The sequence below is a fragment of the Vulpes lagopus genome, chromosome 3 (assembly GCF_018345385.1).
Source record: "Vulpes lagopus strain Blue_001 chromosome 3, ASM1834538v1, whole genome shotgun sequence".
In the NCBI taxonomy this organism is placed as follows: Eukaryota; Metazoa; Chordata; class Mammalia; order Carnivora; family Canidae; genus Vulpes; species Vulpes lagopus.
Window position 1 is genome coordinate 18174614 of NC_054826.1, and position 27537 is coordinate 18202150.

General features: G+C 44.7%; 1 protein-coding gene and 1 long non-coding RNA gene across 3 annotated transcripts in view; one reads left to right on the forward strand and one right to left on the reverse strand.

Annotated features, from left to right (window-relative positions):
• The window catches only part of LIFR (LIF receptor subunit alpha), a 238596-nt gene that overhangs the window by 178463 nt on the left and 32596 nt on the right, over positions 1–27537 (reverse strand). The gene's annotated exons all lie outside the window — the stretch shown is intronic.
• Positions 9598–19145, forward strand: LOC121487248. Its single transcript, XR_005986809.1, has 3 exons — positions 9598–9786; positions 14746–14829; positions 18085–19145. It is a non-coding gene; the product is annotated as an uncharacterized LOC121487248 (long non-coding RNA).

A 27537-nucleotide genomic window follows, 5' to 3' on the forward strand; every position in this document is an offset into this window, starting at 1 on the left:
TGAAGCTTGCCTGGCCTACAGGCCAGTTGAGATAGGAGCTCTGAGAATGTGGTGAATTGTGGTCCATATTCACCAGAGATCTAGCCTAAACGTTTGGATGACTGTAAAGCAACTATAGGATCTCTGTCTTGCATCACCCTACATTAAGTGGGCCGATATGCACTGAACTATGCAATAAAGTCCTGAAGTTGCCAAAAGTACTGACAAAATCTTTAGGACTAGTCTGGATTAACAGACTGATCCAAGGGCAAGTGGCTAAAGTCCAAAATAAGGCCTTCCCAGACTGCCATAATCTTGGTCCTTATTTTTTTTTATATAGTGACTTGGAATGATCTTGCCCTGGGTTCAAGAAAGGAAGACAAAGAGAAGAGCAAAAATCTGTCCTCCCAGCTGTTATTCCGTTGACTGATAACTTCTCCTATTATTTGCAGCTCTTGGCTCTCCCTTGCCATTTAGCATTGTATTCTGATGAATTGTAGATGTCAGAAAATAATCTAGGGAGTAAGGGGGATATTTTGTCCTAACACATCTCCTGTCTTTAACTTTTAAGAAGGCAGTATATGAAAGACCTCATAAATCTATATATTTTTAAACACTCAGTGTTTTGAAGCAAAGAGAACAACAAGAGCAAACAAAAAACAAAATGGAAAAAAAAAACTTCTTTGAAAAAAAAAAAGAAAAGAAAAAAAAAAAACTTCTTTGGCCATACATCCCAGTTCACATACGTTAGGATGTCAAACAAAATCCCCACTGACATCCCAGCCCATTGCTCTACCCTCTAGAGAAACTAAAGAGATAGCTCTCACATAGGGGCATAGCCCCACATTTTGAAGGACCAGGGCAGGAAGTTCCAATTGGCTACTTGTGGAGGAAGTAGAAAAAAGTTAAGATTTCTAGGACTCACAAAAGTCTGGTGCCTTCATATGACAAGGAGGAAGTATCACAGAACAGTCTGAGGTACAGGGCTGGAGATAAACGAGTTCCACATGAAGAGGGGGATGGAGATGGTGTGTAAGGAAGGAGTACAAGGTCTGCCCATGTCTCTTCAGATGACGTCCCCTTAGAAAAGCTAAACTTGTAATTAGGTGCATCGTTTCTTAAATTCTCTTGCAATTGGGCATCACTTCAGAGTGTCCCTTAACAGGTTTTTTAAACTTCCTTTCTCTAGTTTTTTCTTTTTCATTGAATTAAAAACAAAACAAAACAACAACAACAAAAAAACCCACTCCCCATGAGAAGTCTAGTGGTTCTAACTTAGAAGTGTCCAAAGCACCACTGTTCACCTGACTTTAGACAAAGTACCTAGAAGGAACTATGAACCTTCCAACTTCTGCCATAAGACCAATTTTATAATATCATAAACATTATAAAACACCATAATCCTGTATCAAATAATTAGTCACTGGATTTTACCCCCTGAGCAGCCAGCCCATGAGAGGAGATTCAAGGAGAAAAGGTACCAATCAGTATCAGTAGTCTTATCTGCTCTCCCATGAGGGAATCTCAGAACCAGCTCCCCTAAGTTTTCCCCTTCCTTTAGAATGCCAAGGCAGTTCTCGAATTCTCTTTGGAAGGATTTGACCTCCTCTGACCACCTTTGCATATCCCCCCTACTTTCTTCTGATGGCCTAACTTCATTGGTGCAGCTGCTGTCACTTCTGTGTGACAGAATGGAAAAGGAGTCCTGTACCCATTTCTGTGGGCTCCTTTTCCATTCTCTCTCATTGTGACTCAGTATGGCTCCCTCTTTGCCATAACTGCTGCTGCCTCATTGAGATGGGGGATGGAGGAGGGGAACAAGTGGAGGGAAGAGTAAGGGGGCATCGGGTTTTATGCATCAGTGTTACAACTCTCCCTGGTCTCTTCAAATGGAGGTCTACTCTCCCGATTTCTTACCGTGCCCATAATGGACCACTAGGCTGTCCATTCTTTTATAAACCATTATCTTCTTGGGGGATTTGGAATAAGTTCTGTTGGACATTTGGGACTTTCTGCATAATGTCACACTCCCAAGCCTTCCTCCCCACAATCAGCTTTGATGCCTTGGCACCTTTCCTCTCTTCTGCTGCAGGATAAGTTGCCGTTCCCGTTTGGGAGCTGTCCAAGAGAACAATACGTCCATTCCCCACATGCCCTATTGTGCCTGACTGTCAGTATGAGCATCCAGCCCTTCCTGCTTATTTTCAAGTCCCTATTACTCCATTACTGCTTCTCCCAGGGATCAATAAGATTCTCCAGCAAATGGAACACTCAGAAGCATACCCTAGGCCACAATGTTTCTAAAATGGGTGTGTGGATTAATTTCTCACTTTACCCCAGGACTCTTAAATGATAATGGAAATAATATCATAACTCAAAGTAAAAGCCACTGATTGGCATATTTTATATAGAGGGTAAAAGACATTATATACAGCATGCCCAGCCTTCTGCCATGACCATCAGCTTCCTTTGGCAGGCAAACCAGTCCTCTCTGTGGCCATCTGTTGTACCTGGGGAACCTTATAGATCAGGACATAAGACTGAGGGCAACTGGCAAGTCTCTGTTCTTGAACTATTGGTGACAAACTTATTACATCACTCATGGGCACCTGCTGTCTCATCTTGGGGTCATTCTTCTTTGTCTTAGTGTAGGTCTATCCTTTTGACCTTCCTTTCTGAAACCATATTGCTTTCACCATTTTCTGAGCCTCTAGCTGGAAACTCCAACCTGCTTGCATAGAAACTGCTTCCTGTCCTTAAGAAATTCTCCGATTCTGAGTTCATCTCAGTCCTCTGGAGCCAAGAGCAGACCCCTCTTTACAGCTACTATCGTTTTGATCAAGACCCCATTGAAATGCAGACAGCCAAAATCTACCTCTCCTGAATGAGTCAGACTGGCTTCTTTTATGTGGTCCCCCTCTGCTGCCGCCCAGGAGACTCGGGTGCTGAAAAACTGGAGAAAACCAGTCTCCAAAACAACCACATTAAAATGTGTGTGCACGCACAACTCCCACCTCACTCCCCCGCCTTGCATGTTTCATTGTGTGACAGTGGCCAGCAGCAATCTTTGACTTCTAAGAATTGGTGGAAGCTCTTTAATTAGGAACATTAAAAACCAGAAGAGATTCAACATCAAAAGGAAATAATGATAATTTTGAAATAATAACACTTTAAGTTTGAGTCCTTTCACAGTTCCGAAAGGTCATGGGTATGTTCACATTTATTCTTTGATTTTTGTTAAACCTTTCATGGTGGTAATTCTCATGCATACACAAAATAGAGTAGTATTAGTGAATCCTCAGAAACTCAACGTTCAGGGCCAATCCTATCTCATCTATACCATACACACATTTCTGTCTCTCACGGGATTGTTTTGAAGCAAATCCCAGATACCATATCATTTCATCCACAAATATTTTAGGATATATCTCTAAATGACAAGATTTCTTAGAAATTATAAAACATTTGAAATAATTGCTTAAATGTTGTAAAGAATCCAATTAGTATTTGAATTTCCCTCAAATGTTTATAACTGTTTCTATAGCTACTTTTTTTGAAATCAGGGCCTAAAAATTGTCACACATTGTATTTGATTGACATGTTTCCGGGCTCATAATCTATAGCCCCCTCTCTCTTTTCTTTTATTTTTGGAATTTATTCATTGAAGACACCAGGTTATTATCCTACAGAGTTTCCCACGGAGTTGTGCTAATTTTATTTCCATGCTGTTGTACAAGATGTTCCTCTGTTCCTCCTTCCCTGTAAACTGAAGGTTGAATCTAGAGGTGTAAGCTGATTTAGGTTCCATTTTTTTGGTTGCAAATACATAATGATGTGTCCTCTTCAGGAAGTACACCATCGTCCTCTTTTGGTCATGTTAGCAGCCATCACTTATTCTTAAAAACTAAATATACCCCCATTTGTTTTCTGGGATGATAATATATCTATTTTCAAATATTTGTTAAACATACCTCCACGTTTTACTGTGGTCTTAGCCCATTTTTGTTTCTGACGGACTATGTTCTTTAAGCATCAGCTTCCAAAATTCCCATTAATCCGGCTACTGTGCCATTTATTCTGCAATGAGATGGTTACTCTTGCTCCAATTCTTCCTTCTTCCACTTCTTGCCCAGTCCCCACTTCCTCTAGGAAGAGGATAGGAATATCTTGATGGTGCACTTGGCATTTTTAAAAAAGATTTATTTGAAAGAGAGAGAGAGAGAGAAAGAGTGTGTGTGTGTGTGTGTGTGTGTGTGCGCGCGCGCGCGCGCGCACGCTGGGGGAGGGTGCAGAGGGAAAGAATCTCAAGCTGACTCCCTGCTGAGATCACACCCTGAGCCGAAATCAAGAGTCATGCTCAATCCACTACACCACACAGGCACTCCACATTTGGTATTTTATAGTCATTCTTTGGGAGCATTGTCTTGTTTTAACAGCATTTTCCTCTGCCTGTCCCATAGTGCCTTATCTTAACCTGCCTTCCTTTTCTTTCTCATTTTTATTTGTGCCCACACATAGTATTCACAGCACATGAACATATTTCATTTCTTTGCTGCTGATAGCTAACGTTCCACAAATTGGAGGTCTTGACTCAGCCTTCTCTTTGCCTTGTTTCCAGCTTCTTATCTAATCCAGGAGACATGGAGCACTCCTTCCTTCTTGAAACACCCTTTCTCTTCCAGGTACCTCTCTTTCCTGGTTTACCCTCCACCTCTCATATTATTCTTCCTTCACCTCCTTCAAAGTCACCCTTCCTCCCCCACATTCCTGAAATGTGAGTGCTGCTCAGGTTTTTGTCTTTGGCCCTCTCCTTTCACAAACCGCTGAGTGATTTGATCCACCCCCAGGAAAGAGAGTTACCTGGAAGAGAAGGCGTGTTTCAAGAAGGAAGGAGTGCTCCTACCATTTCCTTCCTTAAAGGTCCACCATCCTACAATCCCAATATGACCCTTCCATAAGGCAGGTGCCTGTTGAAATCTGGGATTGTTGTACCATGGATATAAACGGTAGGGAGGCAAAACAACAGTTGAAAAACACTAGCCTATAAGGTAAAATCCAGACTCCTCAGAATGGTTCCAAAATGCCATGTGATTTGGTTTCTGTTCTAACCTCTAAATAGCCTTGGATCCAGCCATCCATACTTTCACACTTTGACCTGAACCCAAATGCCCCAGGCTCTCCAGCATTCAAGTCTTTGCCAAGACGGTACACAATAAAGTCTGGAATTTCTTTCTTTTGCACAATCTTCATCCTTCCAGATCCATCTGAAATGCCACCCCTTCTGCAAAACCTTTCCCGACTCTCTGTGTCCCCTAGCATATTATGAGTCCCAACATTTCTTCACTTAAGGTCTAGGCTCCAATTTTAGTGATTGCATTTTATATTTATGCCACTCTGCGTCGTGTCATAGAGCGAGGTGTTAATATCACTCTCCCACACTAGTGTATAAAACCCTTAATGGGGGAATCCCTGGGTGGCTCAGCGGTTTAGCACCTGCCTTTGACCCAGGGCACTATCCTGGAGTCCGGGGATCGAGTCCCACGTCTGGCTCCCGGCATGGAGCCTGCTTCTCCCTCCTCCTGTGTCTCTGCCTCTCTCTCTCTCTTTTTCTCTCTGTCTATCATAAATAAATAAGTAAATAAATCTTAAAAAAAAAACCCTTAATGAAGATGCAAGGTATTTGTCTTATTCATTTTTGTAGCATTATCCTTGCCCACTCCCTCCTCTAGCCCCATGCACCCAGAACAGTTCTTGACCGTCAGTATTCTGCAGACCCAATTTGCATTTTCTCAGTAAAAGTAGCTCTTCTCCTACAGCCTGAAGTTACCAGAACTCACCAGGCCCTCCATGGGTGCATGCTAATTCCCCAAATCTCTTGCTTCTCTTTTTCTATCCACGATGGACCCTTGGCCTCACCTCACTTTGAATCCCCACATTCTTCACATTTCCTTCTGCCAGAACCTTCCTTTGCTGGGAAAAGAACATTCTACCCTAGCCTTTCTTGGAAATATAATATCTTAGCATGCTCAAGATCTCTTCCATCTCATTCCCCTATATGCTTCAGATGCCACAGCTGTCTCCTTGAAGTGGCTATGACTACCCTGCATAGCCTGCTTTCATAGTTTGAGCTGCTAATGCCTCCTCATTTCTGCCTCCCTCAAGAGCACCATCATCTCTTTGTTTAGATCTCAACCTTAAAAGATTTTTATCCTCCATCTATTCTCATATTGTCTTCCCAACACAAGAATTGGAAACAAACTCCTCTTCTCGCATTAAAGAACCCTGTGCAGGGATCCCTGGGTGGCGCAACGGTTTGGCACCTGCCTTTGGCCCAGGGCGCGATCCTGGGTACCCGGGATCGAGTCCCACGTCGGGCTCCTGGTGCATGGAGCCTGCTTCTCCCTCTGCCTGTGTCTCTGCCTCTCTCTCTCTCTCTCTCTGTGACTATCATAAATAAATTAAAAAAAAAAAAAAGAACCCTGTGCAGATAAAGCCTTGGCTCCAGTAGTCCAGCCTCCTTCACCAGAACTCAAGTGTCATTGCCGCTCTTAATCACATTTATTTTATTGCATCCATAAAACAATAAAATATTTCAATCCACGCACTGTGCAAACAGTTGGCTGCAGCCAGCTATAACTTAGGAAGATTAAAAATGGGTTCCCGGGCTATCGGATGAGATGGGTTTGGGTTGCAGAGGGCATTTCTCCTGTACTTTTCCTGTCCTCTCACCTTGCTAAGGGTCCCTGGGTTGCCTGGGCTTTTTTTCATTTGCTTTTGCATGTTTTTTCCTATCCCTTTGCTTTCAAATTGGGCCCTCTTTTCCCTTTATTCTCTTAAGTTGCTTCTGCCTTGCACATCTTGGTCTGTGCTGATGAGAATAGTCTCCAGTCTCTTCTCTGCATGTCCACTGTAGATATTGTGTGGTCCATTTACTGCCATATATCTGCGGAGGGAGTCCAGCATGGGGATCAAGTGTCCTGTCTGGGGCATCAGTCTGCACTTGAATGCTTTGCTCTGCCACTTCCTAGTTGTGTAATCATGGGCAAGTTTTTTTTTTAACATCCCTGAGCCCCAATTTCCTCATCTGGAGAGCAGGGATAATAGGACTACTTAGCTTATAATGAACATTAACAGTAGCAGTCATTATCATGGGCTCTTTGGCTCCAACTAGATTCTAAAACATAGGCCTTTCCTGCAGCATTTGCATGCTCTATAGGTTCTTAACACACACACACACACACACACACACACACACACACCACCATCAGCATTTTTAAAATGTGTGTGTATGTGCATGTGTTTGTCAGGGGGTATCTCTGGCAAAGCAAAAATAGTAGGTTGTACATTAATCTCTATCTTGAACCATTTGACCTTAGGACTCGGGAGTTTGTGAGGTGTCTGGATCTATCCATAGGCTCTGGAGCCACTAAGGAAGCCTTTGGAATTTGTGCTTGGTTTATTAGCCTCCCCTGAGAATGGGAGGTGGGCACCTTAGTACACATCAGCAGCAGAATTCAAGGTGGGGTGGAAAGATCCAATACTCTTCTCCCTCTGTGAGGTGTCACCAGTTCTCCAGGAATAAACAAGAGCTTTAACTTCCAGGGGAATCCCATAATCCATTGAAACTTTTAGAACTGGGTCCAAAATAAGCACAAAACCAGGACAACAAGGACCTTCAGCCAATTTTCCAAGGACCAGGAGGCTAGATCTTCAATTTGGACAGGAGGGGAAAAAAAAAAAACAATTCAGAAGATGGGGGGCCGGGCATATTCGCTGTGTGACTCTAGGCAAATCAGTTACTCTCTGTACCTTGGTTTCCTGATCTAGGAGGAAGGCGCTGGATCTATGAGGATGCTGAGTTCATTGGTCATTAAGATCTATTCCATCGTGACCATTTTGTGATTCTACAAAACAGTTCTTCATCAGCCAGGCCAGTCAGGTGCCCATCCCCAGTCAGGTGCCTATGAGAGGCATCCATACCCACCCTGGATTTCACAGTATAGCAAAGGCTTCCAATATTTTCTTAAATCCTCAAACCACATTCAGAAAACACTGCCAAGAGTTTGAGAGTGAGTCCTGCCCATTGACAATAATGCGGGCCGATTCGCATGATGGGTTCAGTTGTGGCTCTCCAGGTCAGTGCCCAATAGAACGCTGCGAGGTTACTCAGATCTTCATCCCCAGCAGCTGGCCAAGCCCAGCTTAGCTTTTTACTTATTTAACCAGCACTTACGCGGCACTATTCTAAGACTACACAAACATCAATTCATTTAATGTTCTTAATTGTATGAATTGAGGATTTTTATTATTCCCATTATACAAATGGAAAACTGAGGCACAGAGAGGTTAAGTGGCCCCAGTCATACAGCCAGTGAGTAGCCGACCTAGTTCTTACCTCTACATTAAGCTGTTGTTGTCAGCTCCAGGCACATGGGGGGAGCGATAAGTATTGCTGGTCACTCAGCTCTGGCTCATGATCTACATTTCTTCCCAACTTTACTGTCCTTAGTTTCTAAGGGCCCATCACAGTGAATCTCTTAGCAGACCTCTAGGCTTCAACCTCTAAGGGGTTGTGGTAGAGTGGAACATGCTCGTTCTTACTGTCAAAACAGGTGGGTCACATCCCATTCCACCTTGTACTGGTTCTATGACTTCAGAGACCCACCGTTGGCCTCCACTAGTTCATTTTAAAATAAGGCTATTAGTACTGCTCAGCAACAGATGGAAAATCAACTGAGACCACAGATGGTGAAATGTCTTAAAAATGATTAAAAAGTGAAATAGAACTGAAGGGATACTTGTGACCATCTGACACCTTGTATGCTATGGTCACTTACTACACATTTGTTGAACCGATCACAGACAAGAAGCAAAAGAAAAATTAGGAGAGTATACCGATGCATGAATGTGTGCAGTAGGCAGTGATAGCCCTAGCAAGGTTTCCAACAGGAAAACAGAAACCATTATTTTCCTAAGCCCATCTACCTTTAAAATGACCTCCTCTGAACAGTCACATTTTCCTCAAAGAAGCTCAGAAGCTGGGTGCTCTGGAACCCACACATGAGTCCAGGGGAGCCAGGTGATGGGTCAGACCAAACCACAGGCCTGGTCTCTGGGAATGGGTGGCAGAGGGAGCTTCTGAGTGTGGTTAGGTCCCTGTTTCCTGAGGGCAATAGTTCCTCCACGTTGTCCCGTGAGCTTGGTGACAAGGACCCAATGGGTGGTAGCCAGAGCCATGTTTTAGCTAAATCTAAATAAGAGATTTAAAATACCTACTTTTTTAAATCTCCAAAAACGTAAGCTTGAAATCAATAGCCCCTGATTCCACCCCAGTCTGAAGGTAAGGGGGTCCCTTGCTGGTGACCATGGTAAGCCCTCCCCACCATGGCCCAGCACAGGCTGGTGGAGGGCCCCTGGCTTTGCTGCGGCTCTCAGCTCTTGCTCTGGGTTCAGGCCTGGCTTCTCTCTATTGACTTGAAAGAATTAGTGAGGCGCTGAATGTGAGCAGTGTCCCCTTTTCAGTGAAAAATAAATTTTTTTAAATAATAAAATAAACAGGTCCCGCTGGCTTAGAGGAATCCCTGTGAGCTTCCAGGAACCAACATTCCCCAACTCCAGTGCATTTGGAGGAGCGGAGCACAGCCTGTGTGCAATAGTGGTGACTTGTTTAGACACCATCTGGGCTGTGTAAAGTTAGTAGGAGTGGGACCACTGGGCAGCGAGGGCTACTGAGAAACTGCCTGTGGCTGCAGAGGGGAAAAAACACGGCCACACATACATGCGAGGAGGAGAAAGTGCACGCTTGAGGTGAGAAATGCAGCGTCAGCATCATTGAATCCCCAGATATTTTTATAGGGGGGGGGTTGAAAGGAAAAAAATTACCAAAAACTCCCCGCAGGCCCAGACAAAGCCACAGTGTGTTCCCATTTACCGCCAGCCTGATAGTCACACCCTCCGTGTCTTTTACAGTTAGGCTGGAACTCAGTGAGGGAAGGCACTTCCTATAAACAAAGGGGAGCAGAGGTCCCACTGCCTTCCTCTCCTCCCCAGCCTCCCCCTCTGGCCCCCTCTGCGGAGCCAGGAGGTCAAACAACTGCTTAGCCTCTTGTGTTAATTAACATTTTGGCTCCCTTTTGCACACTCAGAGCCAGAGATAAACGAGAAATAAATCGGTCATTGGAACTGGAGGGGAAAGCTTGAGAGCAGGCTGTGGGCTGCTCCGTCTCGTAGGCCTCCCAGCCCCACAGTGGGATCTGTGACAGACACTGAGGTGGGCGCTGCTTGGACCCTCAGCCTTTGCTCCCCCAGAGGGGGCCCTCTCACTCCTCCCTCCTTCCTGTTTATTTCCAGTAGCTTCCTCCTAACCCCCAAAGTTTAGCTCTGGGGGCCCTAGCTTCCCCCCACTGTCTCGCCTTCCCTGTGGGCCCGTAGGTTCTCAGTGGCCTCCTAGCCTGCAACTCTGAAGGACAGGACCATGGCAGGCCCCACAGACCACCTCTAGGCTCCTCTAGCTCTGCTCTTTGCTATTCCACCCCCCCCCCCCCCCCCCCCCCCCCCACCCCGGGAAACAGAAACGATTGCCTTCCTCACGTTGTCCTCCTTCCCTGCCCACCAGGAGTGCGTAAGGCCCAAGAAGGCAGCCACTGAGCAGCACGGCCTTGGTATACCTGCCGCCTCCTCTAGGGCATCAAAAAGTTTCAGTTGAATCCCTCCTCAGCCAAATGTTAGCTGACCACATGCTCTCCCTCCCTCAAGGCTGAGCATGGGCTCTGCTCCCCAAGAGCAAGCCTGCCTCGGTCTTTCACCCTGTGGTCAGCCTCACTCTTCACCTCTTTGCAACACGCGCCTTTCTCACAGGGGGCCCCCCCCCCCAGGGGGAAGCGTCCTCGCACATCTTCTCTCCCCCTCTCCAGCAACCCCCGGACTCCCCAGGAGCCGGTCACCCAGCTGCTGCTTCACGATTGGTCACCCCATGAGGTATGGGATTTTGTGGTAACAGTCCTCTGTTTTCCGTATGTGTATAAATTTGGGGTCCTTCAGAAGGCTGCGGAGCAGTGGTTGTCAATCTGCAGGGTGTGCAAGCATCACTTGGAAGCTCAGTGAATTCTGAGATCCTGGCTGCCACCTGCAGAGATTTTAGGAGATCCCTGGTAGGGAGCTGGGCCTGGGAACTTAGCTTGGACAACTGTTCTTGAGTCGGTCACTCTCAGGCTGCTCAGCGTGGACCAGGTCTTAAGCTGCTTTTGTGTCATCCACCAAGTCAGACAGAGCCGACCCCGGGGTAGGTGGCTGCTCAGAGCCACCGGCTGGTTGATTAAAATGAGGTGGGATCCCGAACTAAACTGTTCTTCTGAGCTAGCCTATCTTCCACCGTAGGGTTAAGGAGGGCATGTGATGGGCTGAGCACTGGCTGTTATACTATATGTTGGCAAACTGAATTTAAATTAAAAAAATTTTTTTTTCACTTGAGGTGACTGGGTGGCTCAGTCTGTTAAGCATCTGCCTTCGGCTCAGGTCATGATCCCGGGGTCCTGGGATCGAGCCCTCCATCAGGCTCCCTGCTCAGCAGAGGCCTGCTTCTCCCTCTCCCTCTGCCTGCAGCTCCCCTTGTTTGTGCACTTGCTCTCTGTGCCAAATAAATAAATAAATAAAAATCTTAAAAAAAAATAGAATTTTCACCTGGGCCCCTCTGGATTAAATGACCTCCACAAAACACATCAGGAAAACCCCTTAAATTCCAAGCTAATTGAGAGATTCCAGGGATAGTTAGTAAATACTTCTCCCTTCTCTATTGAGAATCAGCAAGAACAATAGTTGGCTCTCAGCCCACACAGCAAATATCATTCCACCAGGGTTGTCTGCAACTTTTCAGTCTTTTACTACAACATCTATGAAAATAGAATTTTTCTGAAATAGAATTCCAAGTCTAAAAGAGAAAGTTTTATGATACCTGGAGGCAAACCATTCAGATGTTTTGAGTTAATTTGGCATGGCTGAAAGAATTTTTACATTTGCAAAAATATCAAAGTTCATTTTCTGCCTCCAAAGAGCTTTCAAACTGTAATGAATTTGGCATGAACAATGAACATCATTTCTCAATATGTGATTTTTGTGAGGACTAAAAAACAAAAAAGAAAAAGAAAATCCCCCCAAACAAAAAACAAACAAAAAAGTAATGGAGTGTAAACTAACATGGTGACAGATTTCAGAATCACAGAATGCTGAAAGTAAAGCAATGCTAGACATTTTCCTAGTCCAGACCCAACTTTTAAAAAAGTTGAGAAAACTAAGGCTTTGTCTTAGATTCCTAAGGAGTAACAAAACAACAGAAACCACAGTTCTCAAAGACTGCTTTATCCCAAGTAGGAGGTTTAGGCAAAATATAAATGAAATGTACGTAGGACGATAGGACTTAAAATACTTTTAGTGGCATAAGATGTTCTATGAATGCAAGGTGTTTGCAGAGTGGGAGGGGCAGAGAGAATGATAGCTAGAGACAGGAGATAGAGGTTCAGTGTCGCATCTGCAAAACCTGGGCAGGTCATGACTAAGCTTCATCTGTAAAATCAAGGTAATAACTCAGTTTCTTTTAAGGATGAAGTGAAGCAGTGTATGTAAAAGCACGTTATAGACTCTCCAATCCTGTTATCTCATCTCAGTGATAGGACAACACGCATGGAGTTGCATCCAGAATGATCTGCTTAGAGGCAAGTTTTCCCTTAGCTCAGTTCCTTCTGCCTCCCCACCTAAGTATAAGCCAACTTTTGATCCTAGTTCTTTCTGGTCTTTCGGCCTTCTCTGATCCCTCCCTGCCCCCCAAAAGAACCCAGCCCTCCCCGGCCCAGGGCTGGCCATTCCCATTCTGGATCCAGAAGAACAGAAATACAAGTCAACTTCTTGCATTTCTGTCCCTCAGGACCTACCCTCAATGTTTATCAAATCATTCCAGAGGGAATGGAATAGAATTGGAAGGAATTGAATTCTGCAAGCACGAATTCTACTCCTTCCCTCTCCAATGTAACTAAGGGGTTCTTAAGTGATGAGGTACAGATAAAAAACAAAACAAAACAAAATAAAACAAAAACAGTGGGTCTTACCTATTGCCAAAAAGGGGGGAAGATTTTTTTACTTTTTCTTTCTCTTTTTTAACTGGGCTCTTCCCAGGCTCTTTTCCCAGGGAAACAAACAAACAAAACTGTCCTCTTTCTTCCAGGAGGAAGTATATAGATCTCTGTGGGAGGATGGTGTTGATTTGTCACTAGATTTTGTTTGCAAGCTTTCATTATGGGCAAAATTATCATTATTTCTCTTTGGTGGCTCTGAAGTTTGTCTAAGAGCCATTGCGAGGAGACCCCTAGAAAAGGCAGACAGTAACTCAAAGTAATCATTTTTCTGGTTTGCTTTTATTGCCTAGTCTAGAAACTGTGGCTCCTGCCACATTCCTATCTGTGGGTTGGGGTTGGCTCTCCCCAAATGGAGGTTCTCACTTGAACAGCACCTCGACACAAAACTAGCTCAGCAAAACCTCCAACAGCCGGTACAAGGCACTAAAGATGCCTGAATCAAAGATGTAAACACCACGAGGGTTCATCAGCTTTGCAGGTTAGACTGTTTACCATGGCAAGGGCCCAGAACAAGGGGCTGGCCTCTCCTTGGAGATCTTAAGTCTTTGCTTGTGGGATGGACTCTCCCCACCCCTTATTGGAATACATGGAATGTTCTGGAATGTCATGGAATGCCCTGCGCGCTGGCTGTCCTCCTGACCCCGTTGGGATGAAGTCTACCCTCTGTCCCCAAGGAGCAGCCTTAACACCTGTACCCAATCTCCCCCCTTCTCTACTTGCGAGAGAATGAGGCCCCATTAGGAAAGGAGGACTTTACCACTATCTGAAAACACATTAACACACATATTTATTTCACCCAGGAGCTACTAGAAGGGAGTGGAGTGGTATCTGAGTGGTCTGTGTCATGACCAGAACTACATTTATCTTCTTAATGGCACTGGACGTGTGTACAGAACGTTGGAGTTCATAAAATTGTTTCCACGGGCATTGCCTCCCGTGACTTAAGGGGATTGAGGCCCTCATTTTAGAGATGAGGAAACAGAAACTCAGAGAAGGTCTTTGGATCCAGCTCTTTTCCCACACCCCTTCCCCCCAGCCCTCCGGCAATGATGGAGAAGAGGCAGCAGCTGACACAAGTCAGGTCAGCTGATCACCATGCTCAGCAACACTGTGAAGGAAGGAAACAAATCCTGGGCCCCTCTGTGTCGGGCAGGGGCTGGGGCCGGATAGTCTACCTTTTCTCATGGAAATCCCCCCACTCAGGCTTCCTGGGTCCAAACCCCAGCTCCAACCCTTCTTAGCAGCGTGGCCGTGGAGACAGGGTATATGCTCAGTCTGTGCCTCAGGCCTCCCACGTGTGAAATGAAGAGCACCATGCACCGTCCTTACAGTGTCATCGTGAGGTTTAAATCAGGCAGTCCGCTAGAGCACACAGACCTGTGTGAAGGAGTCACTGCATAGGGACACCGGGGTGGCGGTGGAGCATCTGCTTTTGGCTCAGAGCATGATCCTGGGCTCCAGGATTGAGACCCACATCGGGCTCCTTGCAGGGAGCCTGCTTCTCCCTCTGCCTGTGTCTCTGCCTCTCTCATGTGTCTCTCTCGGTGTCTCTCGTGAATAAAAAAATAAAATCTTAAAAAAAAAAAAAAAGTCACTGCACATTACCAATATCACCACTGTTATTTCCTCTTGTTTTACACAGGAAGGAAGAATGCTCGTGAAGATTAACGTTGCTGAGATTAGAGCGAAGTTCGACTCCAAAGACCTTATTTTCTGCTGCCTTCAGGTATCTGTTTATTTCCTACTTTCTGCTCCTTTGCTTCCTCCTGGGCCCTTGGCAGTGAGCCCGGTGAGCCCCGTTGGCCCTTGGAAGTGTTCCTGACCCTGGGCTGCCTGCATGAGAGTAAGCTGAGACCCTCACATATGGGCAGAAGCCGAGTTCCTGGAGCCAGGGGCTCAAAAATCTGGATTCTTTCACAAGCAGAGCAGATGATTCTTTTGCACTCTGAGAAGGTCAAGAGCTGCTGACCCAGATGGACCACTTGGGCAGCTGTCATGGCCCAGCCCTCCCGCCTCTCCCTTCACCCAGGAAGTGCTCCAAATCTGTGTTGCTGTAAACACTCCCTTCCCTGCACAGTCTGCTTCTGCTCCTTCATGAGTAGCGACACAAGGCTGATGCCCTCACTCTGTGGTGACTGGTCGTTCTATCTACTTTGAATAATGGCTTATTGCAGCAATGACTTATGCTGCCCCCAAATCGGGTAGGCTCATCAAAGCAGGCAGGACACAGAGAAGGGGAGGAGAGGCAGAGGGTCAGGCAATCTCCATTTCATGCACAAGACCCACCACGGACAAAGATGCCACAACTGCCCACCTAGAAGATCTCAAACCGTGAAGAGGTCAAGCCTACAAAAATGAGATAACAACATGGCAGGCCAGCACAAAAGAGGAGAAACTAAATCAGTATTTGCATTAGAGTTTTATCTTATCTCACCAGCGCAGCAGATCCCTTCCAGAGAGAAGGCCAGGTGTCAGTAACCACGTGCTTTCACTCATTCCTGCTGTGCAGATAATGGTTAACTGCCCCCACCCCCATCCATGTGTCCACCATAAAGCTTTTACCAAATGACCCACTAAAGAGCTTTGGCCAAATGACTCTCTGAGAGTAAGACTGAGCCTCAAATCATAACCCCAAGGCAAACAATAATTCTGTTTTTTTTCTGGTAATTCCCCCACCCCCACCCCCGAACATCTTCTCAACTAGACTTTATCTCTGGTTATGTAAACAGTTGAAGCTATCCTAATTCCTGAGAGGATATCAAAGATCTGTACTTGAGTGGGGGAAGATTCTGAGGGTGCGGGGAAGAATGGAAGGAAAACAAGCATTAATTATTAAACACGTACAAGATTTTAAAAATTACATACCATTTGGCACTTTTCCTCTCCAAAGTACTCTGTCCCCATTAAAGGCAAGGAAAGGCAGGCTTCTCACCATGGCAAATTTGCCTAATTATGTCTTTTCTCTCCTGAAGTGGGAAGGGTTCACATTCACTGGTTCAAAAGACATGCTTCCTATGTGTGGGATGCTCTGGATGGGAATGCATTTGCCCTATCTGCATTGATTTGATGCAGTCTCTTATTTTACAAACCGGACTTGGAACCACTTAACAAAAGGCACTATGCAAATACATGTGGAAAATATGCAAGTCAGCTCTACAGCCCAGAATCCTGGGCATGTTCTTTGAGCAGAACAGAAACCCTGCTCTCAGCTTTATTTTGCTTGCTGGAGCTTGGGGCAGGGCAGCACTTCAGGGGCTGTGCTGGGAAGGTTAGGCTGGACATAAAGAAGTTCCTGATGTGCCTCGCCCTCCACAAATGGATAGGCTTGGATTTACCCACCGTGTTTTCCATATCATTGAGTTTCTGCTGTAGGTTTCATGTTACTGTGGTAATTACTGTCACCCAATAATTCAGATAATGGGTGTTTGGGTCTGGGGCTGGGGGGTCCAGTCACTGCAATCATAGAAGCTGTCCTCCCAGCACTCAGATCTCAGGTGGGGAGGTCCAAGTGAGTCATACCCAACAGCCCCCATAACCATGGTGAGTCACCCAATGTCGAGGCCAAATCATCCTCAGATACCATCCAACTCCCTCATTTGACAGATGGATAAACTAAGGCCCAATGGTCTGGTGTCACTATGACACAGAGAGTTGGTAGCTGCTCAATAAGAATTTGGGCCCCGTGAGTCTTAGTCTAGAAGCTGTTATGTTGCTCTTCACATTTACAAAGAAGAGAGGCAATATGAACACATCTTCAGAAATATTCATCATCTTTAAAAGGAGAGAGACAAAAAAGGTAAAGATAAAGAAGCAAGCTATGTGTCACAGTGGAGCTGGTTGGGGCAGAGTGGTCTGAGCTCAGGCTCTGAGATGGCACATAACATGGGTCAGTCATTTAGCTGATGGGTGGACTTGAGGTTTACCTAATCTTGTTGGGTTTTAGCCCTCATCTTTAAAACAGAGATAATAGTGCCTACTTCATGGGGTTGTATTAGGATTGAAGGAGATAATACTCAGGTCCTGGCACACGCAAAATACTTAATAAATGTTGGCTCTTGTTACAACCCCAGTGCAGACGTCCAAGGACTTAAATAGACTGCCAAGGCATCAGTCCTGGGGGGCCTGTCCTTAAGCCAGACTTTCTCCTGCCAGCTCCTCTTTCCGGTCCAGGACCCTGGATGCCCTACACCCTCCCCTCTATCCCTCCAAACAAGACGGTCATGATGATGTTAGTACCCAGCTCCATGGATCTTTTCAGAGAGGAGGCAATGTACTGACTAGAAATGAAGTAGCATAAGGACATAGGATAAAGGGTACTGGGAAGGAAATGGCAATGGGAAGGTTAGTTGCGCTATTTATGGCTTCCTTTCATCTGCTGTCACTTGCTAGGTTATGTAATAAAGTCTTTATAGTATAGGAAATATGAAATATAATCAGCAGCATGCCAGTCTCCATGGCAGTTACACTGGTAGCAAAATGAATGCCCATTACTTTTTTTCTTCCCTTGCCTAAGTCATCAGACACCCCAGATTCATGAATAAGGTTGGTTTTCTCCCCTCTGAGACCATTAAAACTGTCCCTGAAAAGGTGACTTAACGTGGCATTCTGATCACCAGGTCTCTGTTCTGTCACTGCACAATGATAATTAATGTTTATAAAGATGACACTGATTCAACACAGAAAAATCAAATTAATGGTCTCTCAATATAAATATTATGCTAATACACACGATACTAGTTCAATATAGTTTCATGAGAAATACATTTGATCATGTTCTGAGTCTCCAACAGTCAGCCATACATCCAGGGTGCATATTAAGCAGAACACCCTATTTTCTGGCTCTATCAGAAAAGACGATTCACTCTTTTTCGTAACTCCAGATCTTCAGTTGTCCTTTCGAGTCCCCACTTATCTTCTTGCGAAATATATGCCCAAAAGGACAACAGGATAACATTTTCTCAAGACCGTATTTGTTTTGCAGAGTGTATCCCTGATACTGGCCGCTGCCCAGCTGCTGGAGACCCTGGGGGCTGAGAGTCTGAGGCTCCAACGTCGCAATTCAAACCCCAAAGCACAGCGGATTTTCATCTGGGTTTCAGAGGAGTCATTATCTTCATTTGGTTTCTGGACACTGGCGCTGAGCCCCCCCTGCCCCCCCCAGAGATAAGAACAGACAGAATGTGTTCCATCTTCCCAAAGATGCTACATCAGCATGTATTTCCCACTTAAAGCTTTTAAGCGTTTGACTTACACATTTGTGAACACCCCCAGTGGACTGTTAGGGTTTGGTTTAATCCCCAAGAAAACTGGCATTAAAATAGACCTTTTCCCGGCAATAATAATCTCATTTACGATAAATTATTCTATTCTCAGTACCTTTGAGACACATGAGAGCTTTTATGTAATAAAGAAGCCATTTATTTCCGAATATTTTAATGCACGTTTCCATATTTTTCTCATTTTTAATGCAGTGGCCATTGACAGTACTGTAAGAGAATGTCTTTTAAAAGCAAATTTATGGCAAATGTTCCAGTGAAATGGGCAGCAACATGCATCATTGTATCGCTGTACTGTGGAGAGGAACAGGGCAGAGATGTTCTAATTCTCATTTACGTGCATAAAAATGTAACCTCTACAGAGAAAGACAATGTTATTGGGTAAATTGATAAGATATGGAAGACCTCTGTTCAATTTGGGCCGCATCGTTTGATTTGCTGTATGTACTTAGCTATTGCTGGGTCTCATACGCCACATCTGAAATACAGGAAGGACGTGAAAGGACAGACGCTGGGGAAGGCCATGATGGCGCCTGAGGAAAAAGGCAAGTTGGAGCCTTCACGTGTCAAGCAGAAAGAGAAGCTGTTTCGAAAGGACAGAGAATCTAGAAGCAGATAGAATGGCCTTTGCCAGAAGTTTGATTATTTTGATTTTCTAAACTTTCATTTTAAAGCTATTCATGTGGATGCCATCTATCTGAAAAGCCACCATGATGGTGGTTTCTTGACTGAAGGAGGTAGTAGCAGGGTCTGGAAACAGAGGCAACGTCAGAATCAAAACGTCCATACCTCTGGTTCTGCTAGACTCTTGGAGCAGAAAAACGTTTCGAGAAATCTCCTCAGATATCCCACTCTGATACACTTCCTGATTAAGAACCACTGCACTAGTATGAGATTCATTTTAACCACCATCGTATGTAAGAGACAAGAAAGTGGATCCTTGACATGAGTAGCACAGCGCTTCTGGGATAAGAAGCCGACTCGCCAACTCTCAGGAATAGCTTACCAAAAAAGAAAATAGCTTACCAATGTTCTGATAAAAAGCTCTATGCATTTTTTGGACATTAATACTGTCCATAATGTCATGAATCAGGTACATTCGGAGAGGACTAGCTTCCATCCCTATCTCCTCTGTCCAGTTCCTTCACCCTAAAGGAGACCATTTTGTTAGGTTTTGGTTTATTCTGCCTTTGTCTCTTTTTATCTTCTTTTTAAAATTTTGTTTATTTATTTAGCCATTTTTTCTTTTTAAGAACAAGCAAACACACACATATATTTATATCACTTTTTGCACAAAAGATACTATACTATAAACATGGTCTATAAGTTGGTGGTTTTTTTGGGTTTTTGTTGGTGGTGGGGTTTTTTTGTTGTTGTTGTTGTTTGTTTTGTTTTTAGTTAGAGAATGTCCCAGAGGTTACTCTATTAACAGTACAGAGATCTTCCTTTTTTCCATTCCTGGATGTGCCATGGTTTATTCAGTCTGTTGGTCTAGCTGGTCACACTCTGGAGCAACCACAAATGGGCTGGGTAGAGTCTATAGGGCAAGGATCTAGTTTTAGTTCCAATCAGATGGACCATTTCAGCCTTGGGGATGTCACCCAACACTGCTCTAAATGTTGCCTCCAGGCCTCTCCGCTCCCTTCACCTGGAAAAGGTGAACAATCTAACAAAATAAGAGGGAAAGGATAAGTCAGTGTGAGGATGATTTAGTAAAAGTGAAAACTAAAAGGAGAGAATAACACGGGCATCGCCCTCCCACACATGCCAGGCACTGTGCTATATGCTTCCTCTGTCAGAACAGAGACCTCTAACAGGAACCGTCTAAGGAGACAGGGATCATTTGGACTGATGGCTCACAGCCACACTGTCTACCGCAGTAGCAAGCGGCATGTAGAGCTGCTGAGCACTTGAAATGAGCAGTGCAAGTTAAGATGTGTTGTAGGTATAAAGTACACAGCAGATTTTAAAGATTTAGTGCAAATTTTAAAACTATAAGTTATCTCATTAATAATGAAATATGTGTTGATCTGATAATATTTTGGACATTGGGTTCAATAAAATGTATGGGTAAAATTAATTCACCTCTTTCTTTTTTCCCTGTTTAAATGGGTAACCCCTAGAAAACTCAAAAATTCCGTATGTGAGGCTTGACCGTTGGGGCTCTCATTATCCTGCCAGTGGATGCACCGGCTCAGACTGTTAGTAAGACTCAGCTCTGAAGTCTAGGAGGGGCATCCAAGACCTCTGATTTAAGGTGATAATCCGCTGTCACCCAGGACCTCACAAATGTTCTGAGCTCTCCCTATGGAATGAGCCTCTGAGTCACTGAATTCCAGGGGAGGCACTTTGCATCCACTAGGGCTACACCACTGGCACAGGCTTTGAGCCAGGGCCACCAGGAAGAGCTGGGTGTCCTCTCCAAATGGAGAGAAGAGCCAAGTCCTTATACAACCAGAAAAGTGGTGATAGGAAAGTGTGTGGTGCTCCAAAGCCATGTGAAATGGCTGTGGGGAAGAGTGGCCCTAAAACGTGGTTTAGGGGAAAAGGACCTGGAGAAACCATGAACCAAAGGGAATCTGTGTTTGCACTTTTCAACCTTCAGATTTCAAAAACCGAACAGGAATATTGTTAGTAGTAAATCGGATTTTCACTGCACCCTTCAGCATGCCTGATACTGTATGAGAGTGTTGACATGCATCAACCCCTCTAATCCTATGAAAAGCCCTATTAGGCAGGCATTAGTATGATCCCATGGTACAAGTGTAGAAACCAAGCCTTGGAGCATCTAACAACATGCTCAGTTTTCACATGTGCTAAATGGCAGAGCTGGGGTTTGAAGCTGAAAGTCTAGACTATGGTCTATACCAATGCACAGCTCAAAACACAAGGGCTCTGATCTCAGGAGGTTCAGGAGGCCTTGGGAGAAGACAAGGGGTGGGGATACATCCCAATCAAATTCCCTGGAGTCATTTTTAGGACAGTCCTAGGAGCTGCGAGCACAAAGAAAGGAAGTTAAGGTAAGTAGCTGGTTGTTGAGAGTCTCTGTTTGGGGGACTGAGCGAGAAATGTAGGTACAACATAGTCACTGAGGGGGTGGACTCTGGAGGCCACTACCTGGGTTTGAATCCCACTGTGACCACTTCCTAACTAGGTATCCAAAGACAGTCTCCCAAGCTGTAAAGATGGTTAATTCTGGCGGCTGCCTCAAAGAGCTGCAAGAATTAAACGAGATAGATGCCTGGAAATTGCTCAGTAAGCACATATGGTGAGTCCAGCAATGAACACTGGCTGTTCAGGCAGGAAGCCCTGAGTGGGTGAAGCATCTTTCTAGGCAAGAAGACCAGCCAGGTGCCCTAGGACAGCCCACAGTAGGCACAGCTCCATGGTCCTGCAGAGCAAGGTGGGCCAGCAATGTGCCCAGGAACAGCCTGTAGAGGCTGGGGGGTGGGGGGACTGGGCCAGCACACAGGGTAGAGGCAGGACTAAAGGCACTAAAGAGCCTCTGCTCTTCGTGGTCAGGGAGTAAAATGGTCACAGCAGGCCCCAGAGAAAACAGTGGACCTTGGGGAGCTTCTGGAGGCTTCTGAAGTAGAAACTCTTTCCGCTTATAATTCATGTAGCCCACTTCCCTATCTTTGGAAAGGATGTTTAGAAGCTAGAGATACTTAAGTGTGGTTTTCCAAGACTTGGGGCATTATCTAGGAGCTGCTACTCTGAAGCTCAGGCCAAGATGACCACACAGAAGGAAATGTTATTATGGTCAATGGAAGTGAAGGGAGCACTTCAGAATGAGAGCACTGGCTGTTTCGTTGCATTACAGAGGAGTCAGGTGGTGGTTCACCTTGGATGGGAACAAAGGAGAAAGGGAATCTGGGGCCAGACCTTGACTTGAAGGGTGGTCTCTCCTTCCTTCCTATTTCTCTATTAAAGACCACAAGTGGGGCACCTTGGGTGACAGTCGGTTAAGCCTCTGACTCTTGATTTCAGCTCAGGTCCTGATCTCAGGGCTATGAGCATGTTGGGCTCCATGCTCAGGGAGGAGTCTGCTTGAGTTTCTCTCTCTCACTCTCCCTCTGTCCCCTCTCCCACAATTCACTCTTGCTCACACACTCTCTCTCCCCCAAATAAATAAATAATTTAAAAAAAAGAGTACATGTTACAGACAACTTAGACTCTGAGCAGAGAAAAGCAGGTCCCTAGATACTACTGGCAAGAATTATAACATCTCATCAAGGAAGAGATTCTCTATCACAACAGGGAGTCTCAAATTAGTCAAAGACTTGGAATGGTTTCCTGATACATGAAGTGTAATCAATTATGGTGACTTCTTCTGGGGATGTTAAATGTCTTGTTCCTTTCCCTTTGTTTTCTTTGGATTGCCACTGAGGTCAAGTGCAAAGTTGTTGATCTCACCACAATAGCCCAGAATACATGAGCACATCTGCAGCCCAGGACACAGCACTCAAATGACCAGATGTAAAATGTGATGTTAAGTGAACCAAGCAGCTAAGGAGATACAATCTGGCAACGATTGTTAGTGATCAGAAAGCTGTATATATTAGGGAAAAAATCTGTATGAATCTTTTAAATGATATTTTAAAAAGAGATATGACAACACAAGATGTTGGAGCAACTTCAACTGTCATCCATTGCTGGTGGGAATGGAAATAAATATTTCCACTTTAGAAAACTCTTTGGCAATATCTCCTAAGCTTAAACACATAACTATCTCTGTTCCAACAATTCCACTCCTATGAATATACCTAACAGAAATATGTGCACGTGTGCACCAAGGCGCGTGGGTAAGACCGCTCACAAATTCAGAAAAGCCAATACATGGACATCTCTTTTACACAACTTCAGATTCCACTTGACCTTACCCTTGCTGTCACAGCTGAATTCATGCAGACTTTGGCTTCTTGCAGGTGAAGAAGGTCCATGCCTCATCGAGGACCTTCACCACATACATTTGACTTCCTGCCATGGAGCACTTCTGACATGGAAAACTCATGCATGCACGACCTTGCAGAACAGGAGAAGCTATATGGTGGGATCATCCCTGACCAACGAGAGGCAGGAGCCGATGGGCAATGGATAAAAGTTCCCACTTCTGTTCTCCCTGGTGAACAGTTCTGAAGTACATTTCACCTGGCCCGTCAGAAGACGCTGGCAGGATTGAGCACCTGTGACTATGGCTGTGGTTAGCTTAGCAACACACCCTTCTATTGGCCACCCTTCTTCCATGTCACTCTCTCTGTGGCCTGCACACCAACTCCCAGGAAACACACTCTTGAATGAAGTGTTCACAGGTAAACCTCTGTCTTAGGCTCTCATTTTGGGGGAACCCAGGCTAAAATAGCTCAATGTGGAAAACCCCCAAAAGTCGAATGAATGAATAAGCTACGGAATATTTACAGGAAAACAGTGGAATCCTTCCATTCCAAAACACGACTGGAGCTCACAAATAGAATGTCGAATCAAAGAAGCTGGATGTAAAATATATTTGCCCACAAGAGAAAGCAAACTGAAATTACAGTGTTAGAAGTTGGGAGAATGGTTACCTTTGGGAAGGAGGAAGGGGATAAGTTACCAGGGGGCCTCTGGTTCTACTGTCATTATTTCCTTTCTCAAATTGGATATTGTTAAGTGAAGCTCATTTTACCATAATTCCCTGAGCTGGGTTTTTTGGTTTTGCACATTTGTGTTTTATTTGAGTAAGAAACGTTGTAAAAGAGCCTAAAGGCAAGACTGTGATGACTAGTTTTTTTCCCCTACTCAACAATACGCAAGCTTGCTTTAGGAAGGTCACCATCTCTAGCCACAGTCTATTATAGGAGATGAGAATTCCAGTGCCTTCCCCAGCCAGGGGGTAACATAAATATGGGAAGATGGCCCAGTGGGACTATGTTTTTCTAAACAGGGTGAATTCTCTTTAGTTTCAGCCAGTGTTACAGTGATAAATTGGCACTCCAAAAAAAAAAAAAGGAGAAAAATAGTAAGTAAATAAGTGAGCAAGCAAGCAAGAGTAGAAAGAGAGGAAAAAAGGAAAGAGGGAGGGAGGAGGTAAGAAATAAGGAAGGAAAGAAAAAAAGGAAGAAGGAAGGGAGGGAGGGACAGAGGGAGGGCAAGGGAAATAGAAGCTCTAATTTGTCATTTGGCCAGTATCTGTGGTATAAATAATCCCACTGCGGCTGGCTTCAGGCTATCAAGCGTTTAACAGTTGACCGACAACATTTCTGAACACTCTACAATTGGCTCGTCCGGGCCAGTCTGAGTGGGCTCCAACATACCACCGGCCCTGGCCAATAGTGGCCATCTGTGAAAATGGTTCCAGTGTATCCTAGTCTTGGAATTTGTCAAAAGAAGCCAGAAATCTGGATTTGTAGGTAAAAATCCTTGATTTTTTAAATGATATCAGCTAGTTCAAATTTTTCAAAAATACTTTACAAACCAAGAAAAAAAAAAAACACATCTGCAAACTAGATTTGGCCCAGAAAATGCCAGTGTCTGACCTCTGGCCTACAAGCTAAACCTTTTAAGGAGAGTCTCCAGCCTCACTGATGCAGCATAGCCTTTTGGATACATAGGGTGAGGACTAACTGAGCAGCTGTACAAGACAGCAGCGTCCTGCTTGGGTTCTGGCCCCAGTTTTCACTATTGCATTTGCTTTACTGACCTAAGTCTCAGTTTCCCCATCTGTGTTAGGATGCCTTCTGAAGACATTCTTCTCATATTAGAGCTTCTGGGTTAATGTAATGAACATAAAAATCTGTGAGGCTATCCTTTGGGACCGGACAGAGTTCTTGACACAGCAGGGATAATTCAGCGGTGCCGGGTCATGGGACAGGGATCGCAGGTCACTCATCAAAGAGAAGGTGTGGCTTTCCTCAGGCCATCAGTAGAATGATAGCCATTGGCCTGCTGGGCAAGGCCAGTCTGGGCGCTCCATAGTCCTCAGACTTCTTGATTTCTGGGAGGTAACAAGACCACTTCCATGAAAGGAAACTGATTATAGCAGGAAGACTTGAGCCTTGGAGTTTGTCTGCCTTGGGTTTGTACTGCGGCTCTGCCATTTGGTAACTAGGGTCTTCAACCTCACTTTCCTCCTGAGCTCCTCCTCCCTTACAGGGACTGTGACAAGAGCCATCATCTGTTTAAAGTGTCTAACTCAGTTTCTGGAACAGTGTCAAATAAATGTTAATGGCCATCATCATCATTACGATTTATCAAGGCATCTGTGTAGAGGTGCTGGACGGCCAACAGCCCAGATATTCATTAAAATTTAATCTTATGTTTCCCTTTGTTTCATTCTGTCTCCTTTACTCTGTTGTTTTAGAGATTCAGCCAGAGTTAACATTTCTGCAAGATCCAGACAGGTCTGGACACAGATATTCTGATCTAATCCAAATTTATGGGCTCCGGAATGCTCATAGAGAGATGCTGCTATGGATCCTGCTGGAGAAAATTCACATACCGGGAGGGAAAGATTCAAACTTGGAATATCTGAGAAGACAATTAGGAGCTCAATTTGTGTGGTTAACTTATTTTAAAATAATATGTATAGGTTCCCTAAAGACAGGATCAGTTATTATATCAGAGCTTGAGACAAAGGGGAAAATCATTCATACTGATCCTGTTTCTATTTACAGTTTGGATATTTGTTCATCGTGGCTTTTTTCCCATTAATTTTTATTTTTAAAATATCACATTAAAATATCTCCATCACTGCACTTTTCGGTGCCCATTACATTTTGTACTTCTTCACCCTAGCCCCAGCCCTGCCCCCTGTCATAGGAGTATCCTAAGCCAACAGCTACTTGGAAGGATTTTTATGTTTTTGAGAATTTCTAGTTGAATTCAATCAAGGATAGGATTCAAGTCTCCTTACATAGTGAGGCAGGTTTGTGTAGAGAAAACCCTTCACAACGAGTCAGAAAGCCTGGTTCTCTAGTTTTAACCTGGGTGTACTATATCACTAGAGTATACATTGCTAGACTTTTCTGAAAAGACTGTTTCCTTGACTTTAAAATAAGGATAAGCACATGCATACTTTCTCTGCCGGGCTGGAATACCTAAAATGTTTACTAAAAGGGTACATGAAAATATTAATTTGGCTGCAGAGTTTTTTGGTATGCCCTGTATGTGCAAGGACAGGGAGTAAGATGTTTGATTGCAAACATCTCACTGTGGCTACCTCCACGGCATTCACTGGGCTCCACTGGTGATTCCACAGTGAAATCTGGGAAGGCCGGATCATTAGGCTTGGCAGCTCCTCAGCAAGGACCAACATTCTAATTAATTGTCCCTGGAGACACTGCTATTACAGTGCTATAGGGGAACTGCTATTAGGACCATCAAAACCCCTGCCTGTGTAAGCCCCACTTGTCTCTCCCTCACCCTCATCCAAAGGCTTCTTCTACTCAGCACCCCTGCCTCTGCAAACTCTCCTGCTAATCAAAGTCCTGCATCGGTGCATCTAAGGAGGCCAGACCGATGCTTCTATCCAGCTGCAAAGGAATCTGGGAAAAGAAGTTTCTGGCTCCTTCCTGAGGAAATGGAATCATAAATCTGGAAAATTTCAAACTGACAAGGGGTCCTGGGAAAGTGCTGAGCTGTGAGATGTCATGATGCATGTCCACTGCAAAGGGGTAGCTTTTGCAGGCTGGAACAGCATTCATGGGCGTCTCTGCAAACATGGAGGTGCACTTGGAAAATCACGTCCCTCTCCCCTGAAGTCACACATGCTTGAAGCCACTCCTTGTCCCTGCATGTCCTGGAAACAAAAGTGTTTATGAGAACCTAGGCTGATACTCCTGGTGTCCCATCATTCACTTCAACCTTTAGATTCCCCTATTTACTGGTAATCTGATAATAACGTGACTGTCTTGCCCCATGGGAGGCCCTCTGGACTCATTAATCAGAAAATCCTTAGGAAATGCATCTGCTAGGGCCTATAGCCAACTCTCATCATGGTCAGCTTCCAGACAGGCAGCAAAATATTTTCGAGTTCTAAAATCCTGGCCCTAGCCCATCACTTTACCTAGCCTGGCTAAATTCTCTGTACAGGACACACACAAAAAAACTCAAAATGACTGTCCTATCTCTTTTATATGGATTACCAGGCAGGGGCTCAGGACACCCACACAAGAAGGTGT